Source organism: Lissotriton helveticus, chromosome 3_1 (assembly GCF_964261635.1).
Source record: "Lissotriton helveticus chromosome 3_1, aLisHel1.1, whole genome shotgun sequence".
NCBI lineage: Eukaryota > Metazoa > Chordata > Amphibia > Caudata > Salamandridae > Lissotriton > Lissotriton helveticus.
The window spans coordinates 655,168,973-655,190,388 of NC_136061.1; the positions used below are offsets into that span (position 1 = coordinate 655,168,973).

General features: G+C 45.9%; 1 long non-coding RNA gene across 1 annotated transcript in view; it reads right to left on the bottom strand.

Moving 5' to 3' along the window:
- Positions 1 to 9,890: 9,890 nt before the first annotated feature.
- Positions 9,891 to 21,416, bottom strand: part of LOC144824696 (uncharacterized) — a 124,920-nt gene continuing 113,394 nt past the window's right edge. The window contains exon 3 of the long non-coding RNA XR_013609065.1: positions 9,891 to 10,384. This is a non-coding gene — a long non-coding RNA (uncharacterized LOC144824696). The remainder of the gene's footprint in view (positions 10,385 to 21,416) is intronic.

The window sequence follows — 21,416 nt, forward strand, 5'->3', positions numbered from 1 at the left end:
CTGTGGAAACCTAGCAAACCTGTACATTTTCGAACTCTGGACACTTAGGGGTATCCAGGGCGGGGTGACTTGCGTGCCGCTCACCAGGTTTTTGTACACAAAATCCCTTGCCAACCTCAAACTTTGACTAAAAAATAAATTTTCCTCATATTTCTGTAATAGAAAGTTTTGGAATCTGTGGGGAGCCACACACCTCCCTCCACCAAGCATTCCTCCAAATCTCTCACTATAAATAGTACCTCACTTGCGTGGGTAGGCGTAATGCCTGTGACAGGAAACGTGCCAAAACACAACATGGATATATCACATTTTTCAACAGAGAACTGACATTTTTCCAATGTGTTGGTGAGATTTTTTACCCCAGCTCATCCGTCACCTGAAGAAAACCTAGAAAACTTGTACATTTTTTAAAACTAGACACCTTGGGGTATTCAGGGTGGGGTGACTTGCGTGGCTCACACCAGTTTTTTTTCTTTCACTGAATCCGTTGCAAACCTCAAACGTTGACTCAAAAATACATTTTCCTCATATTTCTGTGATGGAAAGCAGGGAGCCAAAAACTTCAATGCACCCGACGTTCCCCCAAGTCTCTTGATAAAAACAGTACCTCAGTTGTGAGGGTAGGCCTAGTTCCCACAACAGGAAACAGCCGAAAACACAAGATGGATTCATCGCATTTTTCAAACTGACCCTTTTTCCATTGTGTGGAGCTGTCCTGGGGGAACCTAGCAAACTTGTACATTTTTGAAAACTAGACACTGACGGGTATCCAGGGTGTGGTCACTTGCGTGGATCGCACTTGCGCTTTTTTTTCAGATAGAATCCGTTGCAAACCGCAAACTTTGACTAAAAACAAACATTTTCCTCAAATTTCTATAATGGAAAGTTCTGTAATCTGTGGGGAGCCACAAACTTCCTTCCACCCGGCATTCCTCAAAGTCGCCCAATAAAATTTGTACCGCCCTTGTATGGGTAGGCCTTGTGCCTGCGACAGGAAATGAGCCTAAACACAACATGTATTCACTTTCATTCCACCGGCCTCAGGCCTAATCCAGCAGATCAGTGCACTCACATCTACATAACGCCACCAAGCAGCGGCCCAACACATTCATACACCACAGCACAGAATCCTCATTCAAGACAACCTCTCATCAACTAAATTGAACACAAACACACCACAATCAAACCTCTATAAACACATATTTCCAGACATGTTGACAATTGATGCATCAACTACTTCAAATGAAAAAACTGTTTGACTATATTTTTACCACCTGCCAAGTAACCGCCTCCATTCTAAAGATTACTGAAAGCATGCCTAGTGGACCTTTACTAATGGCTTCCATGACAGCCACATGAAGCTCAGGTAGACATATTTTATATACGTCTTGTTAGACCTGACAACTTTTGGCGTGGTTCTTCCCCCATCTTTTTGCCTCTGACTCATGTGTTTTGATGCTGTGCTGGATTTCGTTTTTGCTGATTTAGATGCTTTGGACACTCTGCCCCTGCTGATCAGTGTCAGAGTGTAAGTGCTCCCTCTGTAAATTGTCATATTAATTGAATATACCTGATTGGCATATTTGTATCACCATGGAGTCCCTAGTAAAGTGCACTGTGTGTGCCAGGGCTGGTGATGACAGATGCTACTAGTGGGCCTGCAGCGCAGATTGCGCCACCCACATGAGTAGCTTTAAATGGTGACTCAGGCCTGCCAGCGCGGGGCCTGTGTGCAGTCAGAGACTGCCTGTCCCCCTGGCCAGTGTCTCCACTGGCTGGGCATAACCCTTCCCTGTCTGTGCACATCAGTCACCCCTATGGAAAGCTCAAGGTACCCCCCTGGGCAGGGTGCAGTGTATGGATAAGGTAGAGCATGTACTAGTGCAGGTCACATGCTCTGGTAGTGGGCTGCAGCCATTTTAGGTGCTCACTGCTGTAAGGCTATCTTGCTCCATAGAGTAACATGGAGGAGGCTGGGCCCATGTGATACCAGCCTATCTTCCCATAGGAACAAGATGGGACATAAGTGAAAGATATCCCTGAACTCAGAATTTAATGACACATCTTTTAGTGAAGGGTGTTTTTAAATCCTGTAATGGAGAATAGCACTTTTAGAAAGTGGCTGTTCTCTTGTACAAACCTTTCTGTGTGCCTGGGTTTGTGGAATGCCTGGGTGTGACAGGGGGGGCTGCAGAGCCCCCGGAGGAGAGGGTCGGAGCCAGCCCGGGGATGAAAGGGCACATCTGCTGCCCGGGAGGTGGGAGGAAGAAAGGCCTGATAAGTGCTGGGCTGTGCCTGCCTGCCTCCCCCATGCTAGCTCCCTCCTGCCGGCCAACTGACACCTCTGGCCCTGAAGCTGACAGGAAGAAGAAAACCAGAGACACCTCAGTGCTCCGCAACCCCCAGAACTGGTTTAGACTGGACTCAGGGCTCCTTGCACAAAGACTTCAAAGGACTTCAAAGACATTGAGGGGTATAAGGAAAGGACCCCTGACTACAGAAGATTAGATTCTGAAATTCTACAAGCAAGAAGGAACCTCGGCTGTAAGGAGGACGGCTGGAGAACTAAAGGAAGATTGCCTTGCTGTGTGCTCTAAGGGCTGACCTGTTCTGCTGTCTAACTGGAAGCTAAGGAGGAGAAAGGGACTTTGCTGTGTGCTGTGACCCTGCCTGCTTGAAACTGCCAAGACTCTGCTGTGTGCTGTGTCTACAACTGAATCTCCAAGGGCCTGAGAAGAGCTGGCCTCCTGTTGGGAACCCAGGGCTAAAGGTTCCTAAAGCTTTGCCAGAAAACAGCTGCAAAATCGTGCTGTTGTGACCCGAGGCGTGTGGTACTTGACTGCGGAGCGTAAGGAAGGGATCGGTGTGCTCATCGGCACATTACCAGGGAGGGTCGGAGGCCTGTGGCGCCTCCCCTCGTGGAATCCGCTCCAACGTGGTGGGGAGGTCGAGAGGGGGGTCTATCCGTGACCAGCGCCCTTGAAAACCCTTTGCCGTCAAGTCACCCTTGTGGCCCGGGGCCAGGATCAACCCTAGAAGCTGCCGTTCGTGACCAGGAGCTGCGGGGCCGAAGACCGAAGCCGCCGCGCTCCCATTGGTCGAAGGAGCCGAGCCCCCTCACCAACGCCGCGACGGGATTGGCCCGTGCGGCGCGGCGTCACCAGCGTCCTTGTGCCGTGATTGGCTGGGAAGCGGAAGCGTCACGACAAGCCGTCCCGGGAGCCGCACTGCCAGTGGCTGACTCCCGGGTGTAAGGGGGGATCGTCTGGAGAGCCGCGACGGGATTGGCTGCCTGGGCGGAGGCGGCTGGAGGAGCCGAAGAATCACCGCGATCACCGCCGGGCCCGGGAAGAAGTGACCTGACCCCGCCGAGGGACTCAGAAGCGTCCCGCACACCTGGCCAGCCGTCCCCCCCACAAGGTGAGCCTCACCGCCTCCCCCGCCGCTCGTTGGATTGTCAAGAGCGGGCGGGAGAGGAGAGGGGACCGGCCGGGGCGGGGGACGCGTGCGATCTGCACGGCCCGGGGCGCCTGTCTCAGAAGGAGCAAGGCTACACCCGGGAAGAGAAATAGTCCCAGAAATAGTCCCGAGCCTCACAAAGAAGCGCATTGGCAGCGCTTGGAGCCCCCAAGTAAGATGACACGGGGGCAGTATTTGTAAGGCTCGCTTTGAGAGCATATTCTGTCCAGAACAGTCAGTGTTGCTTATTCTGAATTATTGATTTGAGAGACTTGAGACTGTTTTGTTTTTGGTTCTGAGAACTGCCTATTAACAAGTGCAACCATTAAGAATTAAGTGCAACTCTTAAGATGAAATGCTACGTTTGCTAAAGAAGTGATTATCATGCAACTGCTTCATTTACATGCTGAAACTAGATAAAGCTATATATTTTTATAAAATATACTTACCTGTGTGGTCTCAGTTTGTGGTGGATTGGGGATTATTGTTGTGTTAAGTGCAAATGTTATCCACATTGCCTCTGTTTAGCCTAGACTGCTCGCGCCATGCTACCTAGAGGGTGAGCAGGGGTTATCTCAGAGGGTCATTCCTTCACCCTGACTAGAAGCAAGGGTCCCTACTTGGGCTAAGGTACTTACCTCTGCCAACTAGAGACCCCCGGTTCTAACATTGGTGGCAGCGGTGGGATTTTGAACTAATAATTGCACTTGACCTGCAGTGATTTCTTGTACATCACTAGTCTAGTTTAGCAGAACAGGTTGCGCAAGATTTTTTCTTTTTTGGTGAAATCTTTTTAGGTGAAAAGGTTAGGAAGCATCATGTCTCAGAAAGCGCCAAGCGTGAGTACAGAAGTGGAAGTGGAATTTGAAATCCAGGAGTTGTTCCTCTATAAAAAGGAGCAACTGAGAAAATTCTGCAAACGGCTTGAATGCTCAGTAAGGAGCAGCGCAAACAAGGAGGAGCTAAGGAAAGCTCTGAGGGCCTGGTGGGAGGCCAAACATGGTGACCCAGAAGCTGCTACTGGAGAGGGAGGCACACAGGAGAATGGGTTTTCGTCCAGTGAATTGCCAGTGGTGAGGCCAGCGCCTAGGCCCGGCAGCAACCACTCCGGTAGGGTTATGTCTTCAGAGGAAGTGGAGGAAAATCAGAGAGCTAGGGCCCATGAGATTGAGCTTTTTAAGCTCAAAGCACAAGCAGAGGCGGAGGAGAGAAGAACCGCTTTCGCTTTGGAGGAGAGGAAACTCCAATTGGCTCATGAGTTGAGCATGAAGGAATTGGCCTTCAAATTTAAAGAGGGGGTGTCCAGTTCTAATGGTGGCAGCGCACAACCAGTACAGGTGGGTAAGGTATACATACCAAAGGATCTGCTACAGAATTATCAGAGGGGTGAGGATATTTATGCGTAGTTCAGAGCTTATGAACTTGCCTTAAAGATGAATGAAGTGCCTGAGAAGAATTGGGGAGCAGGATTGTGGAAGCATTTTGAGGCCTCTGGGAGGGATGTTTTGGCACCCTTAGAAGCAGAGGATGCTTTATCCTGCTCCGCCATGAAGGAGGCTTTGTGCCTCAGGTATGGGCTCACTGCTGAACAGTACCGCCAAAATTTAGGAACTTCAAGAAGCTTGATTCAAGTACTTGGGTGGAGTGTGTGAGTATGTACACGCGTGCACTGGAAGGTTGGATGAAGGGCAGCAAAGTTACTGATTATGTGGGGTTGTGTCACTTGATTAGTAGGGAGCACTTAAGTAGTTTATGTGTCCTAGAGCTGCGCCAGCATCTTTTGGATAGCAAGTTAACTGATCCCAGTGAGCTTGCTAAAGAGGCGGACCGGTGGACTAGCACCAGGGTCCACAAGGGGGTGGTAGGTACCCCAGCCAAAGGTGGACAGGGTCCCCAGCAGAAGAGTGGGGGGGACACGGGTAATCAAAAGGAGTCTTCTAAAGGGTCCCAAAGTAGTTCCCAGGAGAAGGTGTCTCAACCCACCAAGCCTAAGAAGTCCTGGCCCCATAAGGGCCCGCAGGACAAAAAGACCCTTACTTGCTATTCATGTAGGGAGGTGGGGCACATTGCTCCAAACTGTCCAAAGAAGAAATCAGCACCCACTGGTGCTCCAGCTCCAGCCCCGGCGTTAGCCAGTGTAGCTTTGGGAGGGGATTTGATTTCTAGTGGGGAGAAGGGGTTAGCATTGATGACCCATGTCTCTCTAGGAGACCAAGAGATGGCCCAGGAAACCTTGCTGCCCCAAAACACTAAGAAATACGGGCAGAAGGTGACCATCAATGGACAGGAGGTGGAGGCTCTGAGAGACACAGGGGCCAGTGTGACATCTGTCAGGTGTCGGTGGGTGTCTGAAGAGCAAATTGTTCCCAAGGTACTCCGGCCAGTGGTGTCATCTGACAGTTCAGTGCGCTACTGCAAGTTGGCAAAGGTTCCATTTGAATGGGGAGGAGTCTCCGGTATTTTGGAAATTGTTGTAAGTGATGCCTTGCCTGTAGATTGTCTATTAGGTAATGACCTGGAGAGCTCCCCATGGAAAGAGGTGGAGCACAGGACTCACTTGGAGATGTTGGGTTTGCCTGCGTGGATCTGTGTGTCCACCCGTGCAATGACAGCCAGAGAGGGCGGTCTAGCAGAGCTGGAGCCTGGAACAATGGCCCAGGAACCTGCCAAGAGAAGAAGGGGTAGAGGGCGCGGGAAACCGGCCCCCACTGTTCCCACGGTCCAGGAGGAAGCAGACCCGGAAGGGGCTGCCCTGGAACCTACAGGGGAGCAGGTGGCCGAACTAGGGGAATTGCCTGAGCTGTCCCAGTGGCAGCAAGAGGGTGGTCCCGCCAGGGAGGAATTCTGCCAGGCTCAGAAGGAGTGCCCTTCTCTCATTGGTGTGCGGCAGCAGGCCTGGGGTCCAAGGAGCATTTGATCTACTGGGAGGATGACTTACTTTATAGTGAGCCTAAGTTCGCTGAGCCTGGTGCAGCCCGTGTGCTGGTAGTACCGGAGCGCTTCAGGAACTTCCTACTGGGTCTGGCTCATGACGTGCCTCTCGCAGGACATCTGGGGCAAGACAAGACCTATCACAGGCTTGTCACCCATTTCTACTGGCGCCAGATGAAGACGCACGTCTCTGCCTTTTGTAAATCTTGCCAGACTTGTCAGGCCGGTGGCAAGAGCGGAGGGAAGCGTGTGGCCCCCCTCCAACCCTTTCCCGTGGTGAGCACCCCTTTTGAGCGGGTGGGCATTGACATCGTGGGGCCCCTGGATCCCAAGACAGCCCTAGGCAACAGGTTTATCCTGGTCTTGGTGGACCATGCCACTCGGTACCCGGAAGCCATCCCGCTCCGGACAGTCACCGCCCCAGTAGTGGGCCGTGCCCTGATGGGGATCTTTTCCCGTGTGTGATTTCCCCGGGAGGTCGTCTCAGACAGAGGGACAAACTTCATTTCTAGGTATATGAAGTCCCTGTGGAGTGAGTGTGGGGTGACATACAAATTCACCACTCCTTACCACCCTCAAGGAAATGGTTTGGTTGAGAGATTCAACCGCACATTGAAGGGCATGATTATGGGCCTGGAAGAGCCCATGAGGCGGAAATGGGATGTCTTGTTGCCATGCCTGTTGTTTGCCTACAAGGAGGTGCCTCAGAAATCATTAGGGTTCAGTCCCTTTGAGTTGCTGTATGGCCACCCTGTCAGAGGGCCTCTTACTCTGGTGAAGGAGGGGTGGGAGAAATCCCGTGGGAAAACCCCTCAGGATGTGTTCAGCTATGTGCTGGCCATTCGCAACCAGACCAAGCGCTTCAGGAAGCTCGCTCAAGAGTACCTGGAGGCTAGCCAGGAGGAAATGAAGAGGTGGTATGACCAGAACACTTCTCTGGTTGAGTTCCACCCTGGTCAGAAAGTGTGGGTGATGGCGCCGGTGGAGCCTTGTGCGCTCCGTGACAAGTGGTCTGGTCCAAACCTTTCTGTGTGCCTGGGTTTGTGGAATGCCTGGGTGTGACAGGGGGGCCTGCAGAGCCCCCGGAGGAGAGGGTCGGAGCCAGCCCGGGGATGAAAGGGTACATCTGCTGCCCGGGAGGTGGGAGGAAGAAAGGCCTGATAAGTGCTGGGCTGTGCCTGCCTGCCTCCCCCATGCTAGCTCCCTCCTGCCGGCCAACTTACACCTCTGGCCCTGAAGCTGACAGGAAGAAGAAAACCAGAGACACCTCAGTGCTCCGCAACCCCCAGAACTGGTTTAGACTGGACTCAGGGCTCCTTGCACAAAGACTTCAAAGGACTTCAAAGACATTGAGGGGTATAAGGAAAGGACCCCTGACTACAGAAGATTAGATTCTGAAATTCTACAAGCAAGAAGGAACCTCGGCTGTAAGGAGGACGGCTGGAAAACTAAAGGAAGGTTGCCTTGCTGTGTGCTCTAAGGGCTGACCTGTTCTGCTGTCTAACTGGAAGCTAAGGAGGAGAAAGGGACTTTGCTGTGTGCTGTGACCCTGCCTGCTTGAAACTGCCAAGACTCTGCTGTGTGCTGTGTCTACAACTGAATCTCCAAGGGCCTGAGAAGAGCTGGCCTCGTGTTGGGAACCCAGGGCTAAAGGTTCCTAAAGCTTTGCCAGAAAACAGCTGCAAAATCGTGCTGTTGTGACCCGAGGCATGTGGTACTTGACTGCGGAGCATGAGGAAGGGATCGGTGTGCTCATCGGCACATTACCAGGGAGGGTCGGAGGCCTGTGGCGCCTCCCCTCGTGGAATCCGCTCCAACGTGGTGGGGAGGTCGAGAGGGGGGTCTATCCATGACCAGCGCCCTTGAAAACCCTTTGCCGCCAAGTCACCCTCGTGGCCCGGGGCCAGGATCACCCCTAGAAGCTGCCGTTCGTGACCAGGAGCTGCGGGGCCAAAGACCGAAGTCGCCGCGCTCCCATTGGTCGAAGGAGCCGAGCCCCCTCACCAACGCCGTGACGGGATTGGCCCGTGCGGCGCGGCGTCACCAGCGTCCTTGTGCCGTGATTGGCTGGGAAGCGGAAGCGTCACGACAAGCCGTCCCGGGAGCCGCACTGCCAGTGGCTGACTCCCGGGTGTAAGGGGGGCTCGTCTGGAGAGCCCCGACGGGATTGGCTGCCTGGGCGGAGGCGGCTGGAGGAGCCGAAGAATCACCGTGATCACCGCCGGGCCCGGGAAGAAGTGACCTGACCCCGCCGAGGGACTCGGAAGCGTCCCGCACCCCTGGCCAGCCGTCCCCCCCACAAGGTGAGCCTCACCGCCTCCCCCGCCGCTCGTTGGATTGTCGAGAGCGGGCGGGAGAGGAGAGGGGACCGCCCGGGGCGGGGGACGCGTGCGATCTGCACGGCCCGGGGCGCCTGTCTCAGAAGGAGCGAGGCTACACCCGGGAAGAGAAATAGTCCCAGAAATAGTCCCCGAGCCTCACAAAGAAGCGCATTGGCAGCGCTTGGAGCCCCCAAGTAAGATGACACGGGGGCAGTATTTGTAAGGCTCGCTTTGAGAGCATATTCTGTCCAGAACAGTCAGTGTTGCTTATTCTGAATTATTGATTCGAGAGACTTGAGACTGTTTTGTTTTTGGTTCTGAGAACTGCCTATTAACAAGTGCAACCATTAAGAATTAAATGCAACCCTTAAGATGAAATGCTACGTTTGCTAAAGAAGTGATTATCATGCAACTGCTTCATTTACATGCTGAAACTAGATAAAGCTATATATTTTTATAAAATATACTTACCTGTGTGGTCTCAGTTTGTGGTGGATTGGGGATTATTGTTGTGTTAAGTGCAAATGTTATCCACATTGCCTCTGTTTAGCCTAGACTGCTCGCGCCATGCTACCTAGAGGGTGAGCAGGGGTTATCTCAGAGGGTCATTCCTTCACCCTGACTAGAAGCAAGGGTCCCTACTTGGGCTAAGGTACTTACCTCTGCCAACTAGAGACCCCCGGTTCTAACACATCTTTAGAGCACTCGCTGTGGTAAATCCAACTCCTTCCAGTTTGTGGATGCAAGTTGGGGGTGTCCGAGAATGCCTCTGAGGTCTACATTCCTCAAACTGAAACTAAGACAAACATGCTGGTGAATACTACCTAAGTTCCTAAAGTAATAAGCCAAACACATGTCCTGTGGGATTCATTTACAGACACTTCTACTTTTGCTTTGAAGGTGCGAAAACTCAATTAGTAACTTGTATCATAACCAAAGTAATTGAAAAGGGTAAAGGACACAATATCTAGTCTTAAGATTGTTTTTACCTCTGTAGTATAAGGACAATATACATTTTATTATGTATTCAAAAATAGGGCAGACGCTGCAGTGCTCAGACAGTGAACAAGTATATATAAAACATAGAACAAGACACTGAACAGATCCCAAGGATGCGTAGGATTTTATTTGAAACAAACATAAATTGAGATCCTATCTGTTCATATATGGTATCGCCTGGCAAATCATAACATGTTTTGAAAGCACTTAAGGGAGGGGGTGCTGATGTTTCGACATGTAGTTAGTCTTCCGGTCTCATCAGAATAAAAGTCTTCTGACTACAGTTCCCTAGAAACCATGTAATGTTGGGGCCTTCAATAAGGCATCCTGTAAGCAATACGTGCAATAATACTTCAAGACATAGTCTACAATGTAAGCCAGGCCGGTTGGTTAGTTGGACAGAGCTCCGTGGAGTAAACAAGCTATTCAGGAGAAGTACACCTTTGTTCTGTGTTGAGGAAGTGGTCACAACTACACATAAAGAGTATTCCTAGACAAAGCCAATGATGCGAAACAGGCAGCTCTGTTCCTTAGATGGTCCTGTAGAGGTAAATGGATTACTCAGGAAAAGTACACCTTTGTAGTGTGTCATGAGACAATAAAAAATCACTTCCAGATTCTGCTCCATTTTCCTCTCCCTCAGATGCACCCTCAGTATCTGCTTTTCTGTGAATCTGCAGGTTATCCAAATGCATAAAAAAAGACAAAAAAGACACAGTATTACTTCCCCTTTCCGCATACCCAATTTCACATCATACTTTTGTCATGGCTTATGCAAAACTTTATTATTGGGGGATATCGGGGGCCACTGCCAGTCTAAAAGTCATTACCCAGAGCTACAAATCTACCTTTGATCTCAAGAAGCACACATTCTCATAGTAGCCCCTGTAACTTTGTGTGCAGCCGTGCTCCATGTGAAATCTCACGTTGCTATCACCAAGGTCACTGGAATTATGTGTTAGGGAACCAAATTATCAGACAGGATTGACTAAATTATGTGGCATAACCCAGCACATTTTTTATAGCATTACTTCATTATTTATTTGATTTTTAAACTTGAAAACATGGTAATCCTGTGTAGCCAAATATTTCCCCTCATTAGTACCAGTTTAGCAATCAAATGCAGACATAAGCCACTGTAAAATGACCAGTCAATCTTTGCTCAGTCCCTTTCACTGGGTGATCAGATATATACTGCATATGCCACATAAATCTACCATCTGCTGCATAATTTGCAGGTGGTAGAATTATGTGACATATGCAGTATAAGTATTCAGAAATTTGTGTTTGTTCCTGCAGGGCACTATCTGCCCCAGGAAAAAACACATATTTAAAAGAAAAAAGCAACAACAAAAAAAATAATATATATATATATGTATATATATATATATATATATATATATATATATGTGTGTGTGTGTGTGTGTTTGTATATATATATATATATATATATATATGTATTCGCTAAAAAAACATAGGTTTCAGGGGTGTTATAGTTAGTTGAACATTTGACTCATATAAAACCAGAGAAATTCGCCTCTTATAGTTAGTTGAGCTAACTATAACTCGCGTGCCCGCAATGCACTGCTGATGATGTCACATATTACATCACTCATGACATGGTCAGTGACATCACTGATGATATCACTGATGACATCTCAAATGACATCATCCAGTGAATGTGTGTTTCTGTAAAGTTTAAATATGTTTTATATATATATATATATATATATATATATATATATATATATATATATATATATATATATATATATATGCCAAGGTTTATTGAAGAAAGAATACATTTACAAGTGCCTAAAGGAATTATTTTGTAGGTGTGTGACTGACTGTATAAGTGAGTGATTGAACATGTCTTACTGAATGCATGGGTTAGTGACTAAACTGTGTGAAAGTCTGTATTAGTCTCTCCATTGGTGTGTAAACAACTGCATGGGTTGCTGAATAGCTACATGAGTGTCTATATAGGTTATTGATTTCTTGTCCGAGTATCTGTATGGGTCCCTGAGTGTCTGTGTGGGTGGGTCGGTGTTTGACTCTGTGCATAGATGTTTGACTGGGTGATTCAGTGGTTGTATGGATTAAAAAGTGAATCTGGGAAGGGCTGTATGGGTGAGTTGGTGAGTGAATAAATGTCTCAGTAGTATATCTGTGACTAACTACATATTTTTTAATTAATACTGGACAGGGCAACCCAATCTTCCCCAAGGAAATGGGTATATATAATCATAGAACAAGAATCCTTGAGAATTTATTCACAAACATTTTTCAATTGTAATATCGTCAGATAACTGATCGCTTAATCAATCAAAAGCACTACAAAAGGCAAACTGATATTTGAATTATTTCATTTTATCAGAAACTTCATTTAGAATCCAAAGTGTATATCATTAATTTATACATACACATTGGTATACATACAATTCATCCATGACAACCGAAGAACATGCTGTTGTATTATTCTCTCCCTACAGCATAAACATATCACCTTTGTACAAATGTATGGACCCTTTAATCGTTTCGCCATACACTAATACCAATTCAAAACAATATCCATCTGGTTCATATATAGAAACCAATTCATTATAACAAACAAAGGGTGATAGGGCGTCGACGTTTCGGTCTCCACCAGCTTAGTTCCACGAGACCATCCTCAGGACAAGAAGGTTGCACACAATCAATTAAAAAAACATATATACATCTATATAAGCATATACACAAAATGTTACAGTCATCAGCCTACCTATAGTGCACATGTGATCGTTTGCCCACATTGAACCAAAACCAGGTGCACCACAAATGTGCAGACTAGGTGTTATAAATAACCCACCTACAACAACACACAATAACCAAAGAGTGTCAAGTGTAATTTCTCATGTCGCAATTCTAAATTCTAACCGTGACTCTTTAATTTGAGTTAACCCAGTGTCTAACCATGTCTGGAATTACTCACTCAGAACCACTCGTATGGGACTTCAATCCTCTGTAGGGTAAATAACATGGTATCAGTACTCTCATCGAGCCGTCATTATTCACAAACTAAGCCACCTACAATCAACAATCTTACCTTGACTTAAACTGTAGTCATATGTTGAGTATGTTACGACGTTTCTCTAATTATGTAGTCGGATTCATCTGATGGATCCAATCTCTACAATGCACACAAAAACATAAACCCGGTCTCTTGTCACTTCAATCTCTCAATTCTCTCCAGTTTAACCAATATATAGACAACCTAACTAACAACTACACAGTATACGGGGCGAACTTACTTTCTGGCGGCAACTCTGTACACATCAGTTATCCAGCCTAACTCGCTTTAGCGTTAGCACCTCCCGTACTGACGTGTTGATTTAAAACTGGAACGTCAGAAACGTGTAATCCAACGTGGCGGCCATCTTGAGCAGGTCAGCGCTACTATACTATTAGACAAAATACCTCGCTAAAAACGTATCCCTTATTTACATAATTATATTATCAACAGAATTCGTAGTTACCACTTAATTCTGTTTGGTCCTAAGAACAAACTTCATCACACCTAGTTCGAAATCGTGTAAGAAACCAAGTCGGTCCCCATCTCTTTATCTCTTTCAGAAAACTCAGACGGCATGCATTTGGTATTGGCGGCCATCTTGAGTGTACTCAGCCATTGTCTCCATCAATACGCTAACTAAGACCTAATATCAATGTCAGTCATACACAGGTCACTCAAGTCATTGTGTCTAGTCTACTTCAGACTGGTATAACATACCCCATCCTGATCGATCCAGACATATTTTCAGATATTCCAGTGTGAGGTTACATGGTCGCCAATGTTTGCCATTCCACATACTGATTCAAACCATTCTCCACACTCCTTGCTAACCAGATCCACCGGTTCTCCTTCAATGTGAGCAGACGACCCACGTCATGCCTGCGCTTTGATTGCTTAACCACATCTAATACAAACCAATGCATTTCCATAGGGTCATGTGATTTTTCTAAATAATGCTCGACTAATGGTGCAGTCATGATTTTACATCTGATCCTAGACTGGTGTTGCATTATTCGTTTTTTTACCTCCTGGCTTGTCTTCCCTATATATTTTAGAGAACAGGAGCATTGTATGCAATAGATCACATTCCTTGTTAGACAGTTGGAGTGATGTTTGAAGATCCATTCTTTCTCATTTAGTACACATGACTTGACAGTTGTGGTAGTGGAACATGTGTTGCACTGTCCGCCTGGAAATATTTCAAATATCAGTTTGCCTTTTGTAGTGCTTTTGATTGATTAAGCGATCAGTTATCTGACGATATTACAATTGAAAAATGTTTGCGAATAAATCCTCAAGGATTCTTGTTCTATGATTATATATACCCATCCCGCCCCTTCTCCCTTCCACCCACTCCCCGTCCCTTCCATTCTCACTATCGCCCTTTCATTCGGACTACCTTTCTTTACCTCTTCCACATAGCACTCATACTTATGTTTCATTTTGTCTTGCAGGTTTCCTACGCTGCTTCCACTGGAATCCAACCCACGTTTTTTTATTATACTGTTTCTTCTATTAAAGTTACGTTTCTATTTATTTGTGTTTTAATAAAGGTTACTTTTTTCAAATAAATAACTGTGGTGTATAGGTCTTCTTTTTCTGACAACACTTGTCTAATATGTATTGTGAAAATCATCTGTTTTTATGAGATTTTAAGGACTAACTTATCTAATATTAGAGTGCACCTACCAAACATAATCTAACTGACTATTAGACAAATGAAGCCTGGGTAATTGTACAACTGCAAGAGTTCTATGAGTGTATCACTTTATAACACCATAAGTACTGCCGGTGTGATTACCGAACAAATAAGGCACTGCCTAGGACCGCCAAGGCTTCATGGGCTGCCGAGACCCACCCTGCATATTTAAATAAAGCCCCAGAGTGTGGCGATCCCCGGACTTCAGTTGGCCTCGAACCCCCTGAACAATTAGTAAACAATACCCGGGAAGGTGGCGGTCCCCTAGGCTGCAAAACGTCTCTGTGCCCTTCCGCGCCTAATTTACCTGTGACATTAAGATCCCCAGTCCTACAGAGACCCCACAATATAATAATTGGATTGGCCTGTTCTCTTTCCCAGTGAAATGGACACTATGGATGTTTCTTGTCTGGACGAAGAAACTCGTGAAAATATTAGGTTGCTTGCAAGTCGACTTGCGAAATTTGCTGGCAAAATACATTACCCACCAGGGGCCTCATTTAACAGAATAGGTGAGACCCCGCTTTTTTGTTGTTGTTTCTTTTTCTCTCCATTTTTACCATCCGCATTCCCTCTTTAAAGTGATACGAGGTTTTCCTCCTCTCGCTTCAAGTAGTCAAACAAGTATTTGCTATCACAGGGTGGAAGCCTTGCATCAGCCCTATAATAGCAAACACAAATGTCCCGCAAATGCACACCCAGGGACGGATTGGTGTCACTACAACGCGGTTTTTTACATCGCATTCCGTTACATCGGAATTTTTACAACGCAGGATCCATTACATCGGATGCCATTACAACGCATGGCATTACATAGCAGATGCTATTACAACGCATGGCATTACATCGTAAGTATAGGTAAGTATACCTTTTTAAAAAAAATGTAATTAAGTTAATTTAATTAATTTAATTTAATTAATTCAATTAAAATACATTTTAAAATAGTAATTAATTTTCTTTAATAAATTTACATCTATTTATTTAAATTAATTTTAATAAAAATTGTAATTAATTTTATTTAATTAATATAATGAAATTAATTTAATTTAAATATTTTTTTAATTGTAATTAAATTAAATTACTTAAAATAATTTATTTAATTTATTTATTTTAATTAAGAAATGTAATTAATATAATATAATTAATTTAATTTAACCTAAAAACACCCCTGTACCCCAAAACCCAAACCCTGCCCTGAAACCTAAAAACACCCCTGTACCCCAAAACCCAAACCCTGCCCTGAAACCTAAAAACACCCCTGTACCCCAAAACCCAAACCCTACCCTGAAACCTAAAAACACCCCTGTATCCCAAAACCCAAACCCTACCCTGAAACCTAAAAACACCCCTGTACCCCAAAACCCAAACCCTACCCTGAAACCTAAAAACACCCCTGTACCCCAAAACCCAAACCCTACCCTGAAACCTAAAAACACCCCTGTACCCCAAAACCCAAACCCTACCCTGAAACCTAAAAACACCCCTGTACCCCAAAACCGAAACCCTACCCTGAAACCTAAAAACACCCCTGTACCCCAAAACCCAAACCCTACCCTGAAACCTAAAAACACCCTTGTACCCCAAAACCCAAACCCTACCCTGAAACCTAAAAACACCCCTGTACCCCAAAACCCAAACCCTACCCTGAAACCTAAAAACACCCCTGTACCCCAAAACCCAAACCCTACCCTGAAACCTAAAAACACCCCTGTACCCCAAAACCCAAACCCTGCCCTAAAACCTAAAAACACCCCTGTACACCAAAACCCAAACCCTGCCCTATTTATTTTGATTTATAATTAATAATAATTAAATCAATTATATAATATTAAATAAAATAAAAAAAAATTATATACTTACCAATACTTACGATGTAATGGTATGCGTTGTAATACCATCTGCGATGTAATGCCATGCGTTGTAATGGCATCCGATGTAATGGATCCTGCGTTGTAGTAGCTGCGTTGTAACAGCATTACGACGTAAAAGTTGCGTTGTAAGTGATACACACCCCCCGGGACATTGTATGACCTGCGCCTGACATGTCGCCCTCCCTAGGACCATGATGCATTTGTTATTTTAAACGCATACACGTGTAGTACAGCAACCAGAATGTAGTAAAGAAGCAGAGGAAGTGCAAAATATAAATCCTACCAGAAGTCGGATGACAGTTCAATGAGCCGACAACCCTGGCATGAGTAGAAACAGCTACACGAAGAAAAAGGGTCTTCAGCACAATGCAAGCAATTTTGAAATATTGGTGAGTGGTGCTTTCTTTTTACCTACTCCCGCTCGTCGCTAAATTTATGTAGTGAAGAGGCAGATAGCAGAGGATCCAATAAGTAGATTTATTATAAGAAAATAAGACACCTGAAACAACCACCAACAAGAGCAGACAGCAAGGCAACGGTCTTGTGATGTGATGTGATGCGAGACAGCACTTGTATAGCGCACTACCACTCCAAGGAGTATCTTGGCGCTTGAATTCCTAAAGGTAGAAAGGCAGTAAGAGAGGTAGAAGGCTACCTGGCTACGCAGCATATCCTAAGAGCCTCATGCATTCGGAGTTAGGCAGGGAGTAGATCAAAGTTTTAAAAAGTTTTCTGAATTTTTGTTCCGTAGTGGATTGACGCAGACATGGGGGTACCTTGTTCCAAGCTTTCGCTCCAATGACCGCAATGGATTTACCTCCTCTGGTTGCCATTTTAAACCTGGGAACATACAGCAGGTTAGCAGTGGAGGACCTAAGAGATCGTGAGGGTTGGTATTGTCTGAAATATTTGCGCAGGTAGAGTGGGCCATGATGGTAAAAAGCTCTGTAGGTGATGGTAAGAACATTAAACAGGATGCGCTTATGTATAGGAAGCCAATGTAGTGTGTTAAGGGCAGTGGAGGCTGAGGATTTCCTAGGCATTCTAAGGACCAGTCTGGCAGCTGCGTGTTGGACCATTTGGAGCTTATGCAGGGCAGATTTGTTTAGTCGTGCATAGAGGCTATTACAATAGTCCAACCTTGATGTTATAAGGGCTACAGCTACCGTACGTCTGGCACTAAGGGGGAGGACGTCAAAGAATTTCCTGAGGCTTCTAATGATGCCGAAACATGTTCCCGCTACTTCTTTGGCCTGCTGATTGAATGTGAGGGAGTTGTTAAACTTTATGCCAAGGTTTCGGGCAGCATTGATAGTGTTAGGAGGGGGTTCAGCTTTATCGGAGAGAGACATCCATTTGAAGGTTGCTGACAGAAAGTCTTTAAGTACTTGCTCTGCGTTGGAATGATTCTTGTCGAGAGTCAGAACAAGCTGAGTGTCGTCAGCGTAGGCGACAGTACTTATGTTGAAGGATGAAATTAGTTTTAATAGGGGAACCATGTAAAGGTTAAACAAAGTGGGGCTTAAACTGGAGCCCTGTGGGACCCCTGATTTAATAATTTTTTCTTCTGCAGAAAATTCACCCAACCTGACAATCTGACGCCTGTGAGCAAGATAATTTTTAAACCATTCGAACATGGTTCCTGCTATGCCTGCGTTGGTAAGGCGAGGTAAAAGGATAGCGTGGGATACCGTGTCGAATGCTGCAGAGAGATCTAATAGGATCAGGACAGCCAGTTTGCCCTGATCCAATGCAGCACGTATGGTTTCGGTGGATGATAGGAGTGCCGATTCGGTAGAATGGTGGGTCCTAAAACCTGCTTGACAGGGATGGAGCATGTCATTTTCTTCAAGAAATGCCATTAGTTGTTTGTTGGCAAAAGTTTCCGTAATTTTGCAAATGGCAGGAAGAAGAGAGATGAGGCGTAGGTTGGATAAGGTGGTAGGGTCTTGTAATACCTTTTTCTGTAAAGGTTTCACTGTCGCTACCTTCCACTGAGAAGGAATCTCCCCTGATTGAAAAGAAGAATTAATGATAGCGTTGATGTAGGGGTTAACCTCCTGTATTATGGATTTGAGAAATGCAGGGGGACAGGGGTTGGATGGGGTACCTGATTTAAGTGCGGAGATTCCCCGTAGTGTATCTTCGGGGCTGATCTGACTGAATTTTTCCCATCTGAGTTGATGAGAATTAGAAACAGTTACAATATCTGGTTCTACTATTGGAGGGTGCGGGAAATCATTGATAAGTGTGTCTACTTTTTGAGTGAAGTACTTGGCTATGTCGTCACACAAAGTTTGGGATGGACGGATTTCCTGGGTTGCTATTTTGGGTTTCGTGAAGGTATTGACGATTTAAAAAATTTCTTTTTGCTTGTTATTAGCTGCTTCAATTCGGGAGGTGAAGTAGTTGGTTTTAGCAACTTTGATGGAGGCGTGATAAGATTTCCTGGCAGTTTTATATATGACTTTAGAGTCAATATCATAGTTTCGTCTCCATTTACGTTCTAGTATTTTGATTTCCGCCAATTGTTCTTTTAGTGTGTCTAGGAACCAAGGAGCTGAATTTTTCCTTTTTACAAAGGGGTGTTTTGATTTTTCTGGGTATCTGATTTTACTTCCGATCTCTGTCATCCATTCCTTCGAAGTTTTGATAGTCTATGGAGGTATTGCCAGATAGAGAGGGTTTGCTATCAATGGCCCAGCCAATGAGATCAGGATGTTTCATGATTTTGCCCCAATTGGGTGAAGAATTTCCTTTATTTGCTATTCTCTTAGATGTGGTTAGACTTCCTACAGGTTCTATATTGAATTCAATGAAGTAGTGGTCCGTCCAGATCTGGGGTAAGGGATTTTTTACCATCATATTGTCTAGATTAGAGCTGATACAGTCAAGAGAGTGTCCAGCTTTGTGAGTTGCTCCCGAAGTCCTAAGTGTTAGTCCTAGGATCTGAAGAATTTCTTTGAAACAGGTGGCATGATTGTCGGTAGGATTGTCTAAATGAAGGTTAAGGTCGCCAATAATTGTAAAAATGGCGTATCTAAAAGTCATATCACTCAACACTTCCCCTACACTGGAAAGGAACTGTGTGGGATTCCGGGGAGGACGATAGAGCAATGCACCCGAAAAGGTGAAAGTGTCATGCACTTGAATGCCAAAATGAAGACTTTCGGCTTCTTCAATGTCGGGAATCTCTCTAATAGTACATTTGAGGGTGTCTCTATAAATAATTGCTAGGCCCCCACCACGCTGTCTTCTCCAGCACAGTGTACAAACTCCGCAAGGTTCCCCTCATGACAGCCCTACATTCTAACATTATATACCGACACTAAGAGTTACAAGCTCCTTGGACCTCTTTTACGCCGCTGTTGCGTCACTTTTGTGATGCAGCGGCGGTGCAAAGCCAGCGCCTTGCTGCGGGGTATTTACAACGTGACGCATCTGGGAGATGCGTCACGTTGTAAAGCCCTGCGCCACATGGGCGTTCCGGCGGGGGGGGAGGGGGCGTTCCAGCGCAGGATCGCCTCCTAAAAGTGACTGAGTGAAATCTACAAAATTTCACTCAGCCCATTTTAACGCCATGCTGCGTCAAAACCCTGCACTTGCTTGAATCAGGCGTCAGGATTGACGCAGCATTTTAAGGATAGGGCACCCCCCGAGCCTTGCTGGAGTTGCATCACGCTTGCGACGCAATTCCAGCAATGCGCCGCCTTTACTGCAGCAGATGCCTCACGCATCTGTCCATTTTTGCCCCATGGTGCACCGCATTGTAAATGCGGCGCATCCATGGTGGCGGAGCCGTGGCTCACAATAACTGGCGCATCCCTGCTGATATGCAGGGATGCGCCAGTTATTGTAAATCTGCCCCTTAGATTCTAGTAGAATAATATACTAACATTCTACTATGACTTACATTAGAATACTACACAGAGCACATGATTTTACAGCAATGAGCTATGGTTTCATCCACAAGTCTTGAGACTGGTAGGGGTAAGTGTTTCGCTTCCCACTCCTTATATTGTATAAACGTAAACTAACACTTCTTCCACAGGTATGCTACAGCACCCAGAGCACATCACTTTACATCAATGAGCTCACAATTTAGGCTCACGATTTAATCCCAGAGTCTTCACACCAGTAGGGGTGAGTAGTTTGCTTCCCACTCCCTATATATGATAAACGCATACTAACACTACTTACACACTTATACTACAGCGGCTAGTATCCTACAGCGCCCAGAGCCCATCACTTTACAAAAATCAGCTCGGTTTGATCCCCGAGTTTTCACACTGGTAGGCGTGAGTACTTCGCTTCCCACTTCCAGTATAGTATAAACGCATGGTACCGGTCAGTAGTTCGCTTCCCACTCCCTGAATGGTATAAACGCCTACTAACACTACTTACACATGTATGCTACAGCACCCAGAGCCCATCCTTTTACAGCAATCACCTCGATTTCATCCCCAAGTCTTCACACCGGTAGGCGTAACTACTTTGCTTCCCGCTTCCGGTATACTATCAACACACAGTAGCGTTCAGTCGTTCGTTTCCCACTCCCTGTATGGTTTAAACGCCTATTAACACTACTTGCACACGTATACTACAAACACCAGACCACATCACTTTACAACAATGACCTCACGGTTTAGACTCTCGATTTCATACCCAAATGTAGCACCATATCATATCAGCACCATACTACTCTGAGCAACACCGCACTTTCAGACCGGTAACAGTGACTACTTCGCTTCGCAATCCCCCACAAAGCTTACAGTGCTCCTACCCTCCTTTCCAACTTTTTTTGCACTTTTTTCCCCTTACTCGCTTCAACGGAATCACAAATTGGCAGCCAACACTTCCTAGTTGCAACACCATCACAGCCAATAAGCAGCAAGCTCCTGCTCGTAACGCTTCAGCCAATCAGATGGCAGAATTCCCAAATATCAATATTTGTAAATTTCGATATTTCTCAAAAACTACTGAACGAATTTACACCAAATAAATAAAAGTGTGCTTTCTAGACCAAGACCCTTCTCCCTGCCAAATGTGGGGTAATTCCGTTCACCCGTTCGACCTGTAGCCTT